Source organism: Protopterus annectens, chromosome 2.part1, assembly GCF_019279795.1.
Source record: "Protopterus annectens isolate FY-2018-M chromosome 2.part1, PAN1.0, whole genome shotgun sequence".
Taxonomy (NCBI): Eukaryota; Metazoa; Chordata; order Ceratodontiformes; family Protopteridae; genus Protopterus; species Protopterus annectens.
Window position 1 is genome coordinate 1,059,208,751 of NC_056729.1, and position 10,000 is coordinate 1,059,218,750.

A 10,000-nucleotide genomic window follows, 5' to 3' on the forward strand; every position below is an offset into this window, starting at 1 on the left:
CCTACCTAAGTATGCAGACTAGAAAACACAGTACTTTAAGCAAACACCATGGCACAAGTCTGATTTTACAAAGCTGCAGGACAACTTATGGTGGATGACATCAGCACAGGATGTTGGAGAGTAGATGTTGGGAGACCTGCATGAAATGGATGTGTAGGCATGTGGAAGTGTTAAGATAGTTCAAGTTCTGCATGTTACCAGATTGACGAGTGTGTAGTGAGTAGTATTTGGTGGCTGTGTTCCAATATGCAGATGTAGTTTAAGAGACAGCTTTACAAGCTATATGCAAACAGGTGTCCACAATCCTATAAGTATTTGAAAATCTGAATGTGTATTGTCATTCTAAAGATGTGTGTGATATATCACACAACATTTTTTATTAGATTATGTAGGGTAGTTGATATATTTGTGAACAATTATTGAGAAACCATGGTTGCAGTGCATGGGGGAGGTAACACATGGCTGCATTACAAATATCTGATGTATTCTTAGATAGAGCCTTCATTTTGTTATGTTTCCACATGTAAGTTCATGCCACGAAAACTGAATGGGCAGTAAACAGAAAAAATACATTTTAATATTTAGTTTGCATAGTGCAAAAGTGAACAGTGGGCTTGCATGATGGCTGGCAAAGTATTTACTCATGTAGGATACACAGTTCTACTGCATTCCCTATTGCACATAGTTAAGCAGTGTGCAAACATGAGGGTCATTGCTAAAACACTGAGAGTTAATACTGAGTTTATGAAACAGACCTGCTGCTTAGCTGACTGTGTGGCAGCAGGTTTAAATGCATTAACACATTGCTTTTTTATCCCAGATGACACTGGGTTTGAGTCCAGGGGTATGTAACAAGTAAGTAGTGATAATGCAATGATATTAACTGTTATATTACAGTCACCATTTGTTACTGTTTTAAATAAATAAATAATATATATATATATATATATATATATATATATATATATATATATATATATATATATATATGGATGTAGGATGTTTGCTTGACTGAGCAAACGACTGAAATCCAAACGGCCGGGCATACTTACGTGAAAGTGGTTTTCACCGAAGAAGCACTTTCACATAAGTATGACTGTTGCCGAGGCTGTACTATGGTGCGGGTAAGGGAAATTTCCCTTTTCTCCACTGTAGTGTGGTCTTGTAGGGAGAATATTAAAGTGGGGGGGTGTGGGGGCACAGCTAAAATGTAAATGTAGTGTTTTTTTTTGTCACACATTTTAACGAAAGCACTTTTTCAATAAAAGTGCTTTTGTTAAAATGTGTTTAGGTTTTATGGATTCGGACATTTGCTCAGTTGAGCAAATGTCCTAGATATATATATATATATATATATATATATATATATATATATTAACAAAAAAAAAAGAAGACATCAAAAAACATGTTTTTTGCAGGGGGGCAAGCCCTGCTGCACCCCACCACACACCCTGTGCAACTTAAATATACTTACTCTGAGATTGCAGGTCAGTGAAGAGAATGGTAATGTTCCCATTCCGCACTTTATAGCAATCTCCATTACCATTGTTTTCACTGTAGAGTGATCTCAGAGTTTGTATATTTAAGTTGCAGGGGGTGTGGGGGTGCAGGGGGGGGGGTTTCCCTCCTGCAAAAACATGTTTGTTGATGTCTTATTCTACTTTTTTTTTTAAATTTTGAGATTCCACATTCTCGAGGTTCTGAGTTCGATATATTGAACGTCAGTATTGTGGACTTTTAAAATTAAGAAGTGGACCCATATATACATATATATATATATATATATATATATATATATATATATATATATATATATATATATATATATATATATATCTTACACTTAAAAAACTTCTAAGGCATATGGACAAAAAAACACAACACATGAACTGGTGGTTTTTAATGCTTTAATTCCTTAAATATCCTGGAACTTCATCAGAAAACATAAAATGTACAACAGTGCAGAGTTAAATAATGAACAAAGGGTAATAAAAATGTAATAAAATAGAAACATAACACCCAACTTAGGTTATAGTAACCAATCCTCAATAAAGAGATAGTATGACTAATGCATATTCAATAAGTCTGTTGCACAGAGGCAACCCACTGGTTTAAAGGTGAGGCTGTACAAACTACATGTTAGTTAAACAAAGAATATATCTATGACCTGTATGAATTCCAACAATTGTACAGAAAAATAAAAATAGAAAATGGAAACAGTTAGTCTTGCCATCTCAAGACACACTTTAAGTTCAAATTGTCATTAAGTTGTGGTGCATAGTCCGCTCCCATTCAAGTTGCCATTTCAGTTCTTTCACTTCTAATAAGATGCCATAGTCTCCAAAAAATAATTCAACCTGCTCCAAGATAATAAAACTGAATTTAGAAAAATTAGTGCAGGATAAAGCATGTCCTGGTAAAGCATTTCTGCAGTCTTTAGCTCTAATAGCACCATAATGTTCTTTCACGTGGTCAGACAATTTGCGGACAGTTTTTCCAATATAAAAGTAATGGCAAGTCTCACATACAGCCACATACACTATGTTCTTACTGTTACATAGTGTAAGGGAAAGAGCACAGTAAAACCATTATGTCTGAAAGTATAGCTGGCTCCATTAAGTATATATTGACAACAAACACATTTTCCACATGGGAACATACCTTTAGGTTTAGTAGCATTGCAAACTGGACCAATAGAAAAGGCAGTGTCTGTTCTCAACCAAAGACTTAATAGTGTTCATTTTTTTTATATGTGAACAAAGGTTGGCTCCCTAGGACAGCAGCCAAATCATCCAAGCCTGTAACAATGTTCCAATTTCTATCTACAATATTTCTAATAGACTGCATGTCATGGTTAATAGGCATCGGAAAACTTAAAGTTCAGTTAACAGCAGCATTATCAGGTGCTTGTTGTTTCGGTATAAAACCAAATTTTAAAATCAGCTGAAATCTGAGGTATCTAGCATCAGGGACCTCTTTAGCTACAGTGTGAATTAAGGTGTGAGGGTAATGTTTTTGCAGAAACAGTTCACATAAAAATTCACATTCTTTCTTATACAACTCATCATCACCAAGTAATCATGACAACCTGATGAACTGGCCCCTTAATTACATTTCTCTTCATATGAAATGGATACTGGCTAGTGAAATCCAAGAAATTATTTCTATAAGTGTTTTTCTTAAAAATATTAGAAACCATGCATCTATTAACTTCATCAATGGAAATAGTAGTGTCCAAAAAAGAAACATTATTACCACAACCAGATTTAACAAACTTAAGAAAAATGCTGTCATTAATAGACTGAATGAATGAGTCCAGTTGTGTCAGTGTGCCAGTCCAAGCAAAAAAACACATCTGATGAGTTGCAGGATATGCCACAGAAACTGAAGGAAAACTAAGCGAAGAAAATAAATGTATTACACTAAAAAAATTTCTAAGGCATATGGACAAAAAGCACAACTCATAAACTGGTGATTTTTAGCAACAATTTTATCTGAACTATTATAGTTAAGTATATGTCCTATCACATACAAACTATAATTATGGATTTGCTTAAGGTAATCCTTGCAATGTGTATATATTGCATGTAAATAAATAAATAACTCCTAAACGCTAAAGGTGGTCTGTCACAAAAACAGTCAATATTGGCAGAAAAAAGACAGAAAATCCACCCAAGAATGGCCAATCAACGAAATCCACAAGTGTTCCAATTAAAATATAATCCTTTAATACGAATAAAACTTCGACTTGAAAATAAAATGAAAAATAAAAAAGCTCAAAACTGTCCCTTGAAGATATCCAAGAAGCACTTTCGATTGTTGTCTTCCTCAGATCGATCTTCTTGGCACTTCTTGTGCCAATAGCTACGCCAACCTTGTCATGGCATGCTGGGAGTTTAACTCTCTATTTGAGAACACTGCATATCAGAAATATGTGTCATTTTACACCCGTTTCGTTGATGACCTTTTTATTATTTGGAAAGGAGACGAACAACAACTCTTAGAATTCCACAGAGATATAAACACCCACACGGACTATCTCAAGTTTACAATGGATAACTCAATAGAGTTGATATCATTCTTGGATGTTTATATTCAGAGATTGCCGAGTGGCCTCTTGAACACAGGTGTGCATAGGAAAAGCTGCTATCGTAATCATCTATTACATCGTAGTAGCATGCATCCAGCACATGTTTTTAACAACATTGTCAGAGGACAAGCTATGAGGATATCTAGATTACACTCTGATAATGTAAGCTTTGATAATAGAATGTCTGAATTGAGGAATATGTTTTTGGATAGAAGCTACTCACCTGATGAAATAGATGCCAATATGAAAGATATAAATGAGCTGAGGAAAGGTAGAGCGTTTCCATTCTTTGCTAATAGAAATGATGGATGCAAAGAATTGGACGCAATACATGATAGCAGTGATAGACTTAGGATACCAATATTTTACACACAGGATGTTAGATATGTGAAGGACATTTACAGGAAGCACTGGGACATTCTTCTCACTGATTTAGATATATCAGGAGTGATTGATCACTCTCCTAGGTTCACATATAAGAACAAACATAACCTATATAGGATGTTATGTGGACCGAACAGAATATGTGAAACTGTGAGCTGTGTGGAAAGCAGCATGACCAGGAAATGTAGTAGATGCAATTATTGTAATTTCATCAAAGAAACAGATAGCTTCATACATCCGAACACAGGACAGGAATTTGTTTTTACAGCTGCAGCCTCCTGTGATACTACACATGTAGTTTATTTAGCGACCTGCACACAGTGCTGTGCGTTTTATATAGGTAAAACTGACCGCAAATTGAAAGAGAGAATCAGAGAACACATTTACAAGATCAGAGTGGCCTCACCATGCAGTGCATTGTCGAAACATGTGATTAATACTTCTAAACAACACACATTTAAGTTTCAAGTTATACAGGTGAATGAACCCACATTGAGGAGAGGTGACATCCAGAATTTAACTGAAGCAAAGGAGACCAAATGGATTATCAGACTTAGAGCTGATTGTCACCCTGGCCTCAATGATAGGGTATCCATCAAACCCATGCTGAAATCTAGGTCACTACGCCATTGAGCATTATATATCTCATACTTATCTACTTTCTATTTGTTTCATTCACTTTTTTCTTAACTTCTCCCCCCCCATCCTTCACATTCATTCCCTTTCCACACTTCCTTTAATCTTGTCACTTCTCCCCCCCCCCAACATACACACACACACCTCCCTCCTTTCCCCTTTTGCATAGCATTCATTTAGGGCATTGATATTATATCACATAGTCTTATTGTCAACTGTCTTTATATGTGTATATTTACACATATAGACATACACACATATACTTTATGCGCATTCGCTTATACATATTTTTTACAAATGCACACATAAAACATACCAGTTCCATCTCTCTGTTCCACCTCCTTTAGTACATGACATGGATATTTGGATGTATGCATTCCACACATGATATGTGTGGATGCACATTTTTTTAGCTCTGTTAAAAGAATAGAAATATCATTTTTTTATGTATAAAGCATGTTTATAAGATTGATTGTTTAGCAATTCAGTATGGCTGACTATATATATATATATATGCCATATATTTTTATGCTCTATATATATTTTTATGTTTTATTCATGATTTTAGAAGCTGCTTACAACAAGCTATGCTTGAAATTAGGGCAGCACTTCCTGTCCCTTTAATTTCAAATAATGCATGCACTTCAACTAATTGAGGATGTGACATCATTGCATTTTTAATGTTTGTATATTTAAATGTTTGCACCAAGCACTTTAGTTGTTATTGGCCTGAAGAAGACCACAAGTTGAAAGCGCTTGCCGTTTTTATTTAATAAATATTTATAACCTCCGCTTAACGCTTGCATTTACTTGATTGTGCATGACAAGCTATAGTTTTGTGGAGTTGCACTAACAAGAGTTTGTGGCTGAACTACTAGGAAGAGGAACACACCCGCTGGTTTTGGGTGTCAGCAATTGCCTGCATAGGCTCTTTACATTGAGGAGACATCTCAACCTGATTTGTATTGTATTTGGAACTTTATAGTGAACTATTTGGGATTTAAAACCTACTCTGCACATTGCTTCCCACACATTTTCTTTTTACTATTTTTAAGTGTTCACTTATTTAATAGGGAACCGATCAGAAGGCTATGAGTTTTGTTCCCATCCCAGGTGCATGGATTAATTTCCAGTAATGATATTGCAGTGCAACATAACTGGGGTGCTGCAGTCCTGAGTGTGCCTTTCTTCGGATAAGACACTAAACTGAGACCTCTCCTTCCTGAGTTGGAAGTAACAGGTGGATGTAAAAGAGCCCACAGCACTTATCAAAAAGATTAAGGGTCCTTTATTTGTACACAAAAATAACTCATATTTATATATTTACAAATATTTACATGTGTATAAATATACAAATCTGTTTACGCATATTCATAATTTCCTTTACAATCATACTAAATTTTCATCCCCATTAGACCCCCCACTCCTTTTTCCATCACCTCTGTCTGATTTTACTTAATATTGTTGCTAAAATCCATTTACCATTAAACATAATTTCATTTACTCTTTCATTCCATATAACCCATATAACATAAAATAACTTTTTCTTTACTCTTTTAACATATTATTTACTTCTATTCTTATAATATCCATACTTATCCATGTTTATTTCATCCACTACTTTTACATCTTCAAAAAAAATCTTTCTTATATAGTTTTCCACATAACATTTTTACTCTTTTACGTTTTAAAAACACATATTCTGTAGTTTATTCTTCTCGACAATATAAACATATTCTATCACTTTTCTTTTTATATGGCATATTTCCTTTTACTGGCAGTTTATCTATTACCAGTTTCTACAAAAAATCTTGATATTCTACTTTCTGATTACACTATTTGATTTTTCTGTTTATAACCTTATTTTTTCATCTGTTATATTTTCACATGATTTTACATAGTAATGTTTTATCATTACATTCTTATACCATACTTTTCTATCTTTTTCTATATTATCAATTTTTATTTTCCACAAAAAATGCTTTTTTGGTAAAGTATTTTGAAAAAATACTTTTTCTTCATAACATTTTATTTCTTCATTTATACACTCCTTTTCTCATTTGTCCTTTACTGTAACCCCCAAATTTATCATACTTGTACAATTTTATTACTAATCTCTCATCTTTTTCATTTATCCAATTTAAACTTTGTACAAATGTAATGAAGCAGCATATACCACTGGGTTAATTAACTCTAAACCACCATTATTCCCCTGGATTCAATAAACTCTGTGCAGGAATAGTGCTAATCCTGCAAGGAGTGGTTCATGTCCATTTAGCATTAGCATTAACAGCAGTGCGCCTTCCATACTCATGAAGGTGCACTGCTGTTAAGGTTAAATGGACATGAACAGTGAACATGTGCAGGGGACATGTTTAAGTTGTGCACGGATATTGAACACATGCCCTGCACTCAGAAAGTGCCATACAGCACTTTCAAACAGTATTTCAGTGTCCACAGATACTGAAATGAAATAAAAATTAGCATTTCAGTGTCTGCGGACACTGAAATAGCTAGGGGAGCAAGAAACAGTGCAGGGAGTGTGTGACAGGTTTTTTCACACACCTTCTGCATTGTAAAAGTACCATACGGCCATAGCCATTAACTGTATAGGTTTCTGCAGAGTGCCCAGATGCCTGGCTCACATACATCTCATCCTCCCAGAGCAATAAAGCAGTACAAAGCCATAAATAATGGGGGCACAAAGCCACAACAATAGGGACACGTCTTAAATATTGCACTGACAAACTTGAAAGCTGATAGAATAAAAGGTTTGCAGTAGCATGGACTTCCTGCAGGGTATGAAGACTGAAACACAAATGTCTGCCATGTGAAAGTTGGTGGGACAAAGCCACAAAAATAGGGACACATTTTAAACATTGCACTGATAAACCCGAAAGCTGATAGAATAAAAGGTTAACATTAGCAGGGACCTCCTGAAGGGTATGAAGTCTGAAGCACAGATGTCTGCCATCTGAAAGTGCCATATGACCATACCCCTCAGCTGTACAGATGTCTGCAGAATGCCCAAATGCCTGCCTCACATACCTATCAACTTCCTAGAGTAACAAAGCTGTACAAGAGCATAAATAATTAAAAATCATTTTTCCCTACTAAGGTATGTTTAAGCGTAGCTGAGCGGGTGTGTGTGTTATGGCCCTCTGCTCAGCATTGCTTAAACACCCCAGAGGAGATAAATAAAAAAATATACAGCGAAAATCCTAATGCAGAGATAGACTAGTGATTAAAGTCCTGGCTTTGTCTGCAGGCATTCACGGTTTGAGTACTAAGGCCGGTGCTTTATTTGTACATAGGAAAATAGTGTTAACATTTTTTGTTTTATTTAAATAATGCAGTAAGGGATATTTGTCAACCAGGGTAGTGTAGCTGGTCTAAAATAGAAGTGTGAGTGCATATAACATGTGAAACCACACATATACACGTCTCCCATACAGTATAGTCACACCCCTTAGTAATGTAAAGAAAGAACATAGAGAGATGTCATATAAAGTAAATCATATACACTTACTAATTTACTAAATTAAGTCATTATTCTAATATATCTAAAAAAAATAAAAGTGAGCAATGATTAGCAGTGCTCAGCTATGCTTAGCTGGTTTAAGCAATGCTTAGATGTGAATGCTAAGCAACAATCAGCTCAACTAAGTGGATTTGTGCATTGTTAATCTATTCTCAACAATTTTCCCTTTAAGCATTGCTAAAATTGGCTTACCGGGTTTGCGCACTGCTAAGCTGTGCTCAACAGTTTCAAAATCAGCGAATGACAGCAAAGGGCAGGAATATGGCCTTATTTAAACCACACACAGACAAAAACACAGACAGTATTGTTATAGTTCAACCTGTCCAGGAACCATGGCTGGCATAGGTGAGGGTTTGCGTTTTAGGGCGCCTTGCTGGGGCATCATGGAGTCCAGGGTCATGGCTAGACTCTTCATAAGTAACCATGATGACTGACTCCTGCAGGGCCAGTACTAGGGCTCACAATATAAAGCGGAGGCCTGGGACCATCTCACCCATCATCTCACCAGTGCTACTGGCATCCCCCAAACTGGTGACCAGGTCCAGCACCACTATACCAACCTAAAGCGGAGGAAGGGGGTGCTCTTAGACTAGTGGATCCAAGATGCCAGGGACAACCGTGTTCCAGCAGTTTGTAAGTATCACAGATTTAGGAGTACCAAATTCTAGCCTGAGGATGTGATAGACAGGTATGGATAGTGTTTGTTTTTCTCCCCGACAGCTGTAGCAGAGAGGGCTAGTAACATCAAAGCCCATGCCAACAGACTGCTGAGGTTGTGCTGACAGGCTGGTGAGTAAAAATATATTTTGCAGTATATTGTGCAAATAACTAAGAAGGAGTACATTGTGTAGTGCTAGAAGCTATAATGTAACTGTCTTAACTGAATAAATAAAGTATATCCAACTAATATTGATTTGAAATAAACATCTATAACACAAACTGTTGTGTTTACTCTGGTATTTTGTTGTAGACTTAGAATGGAGCTGTAAAACAAGATATAAATGCCCTGTGTTAACCTTTGCTTTCCAGATTGTAGTAATTCAAATGATTAATGCACAGTACATTAGCTTTCTGTCATGTATGCATCATAGAATTACAAGTTCAGACTGTCTAACCAAGAGACTAACAGGCAGAAACCAGTGAAACAAGAAACAGCAGTTCCCCAGTAGCTCACTGTGATGAGAAATAGCTTAGTTGTTATTTTGCACATCCAGACATGATTCAAATCCAGAGCATGGTGCTAAGATGTGTACGTATCTATACACAAGGAATCAGGAATATATGTAAAAACAGTCAGGTAGTGTTAACAGATATTTTCTCCACAGTTTTTACAGGTAAAGAAATGTTGG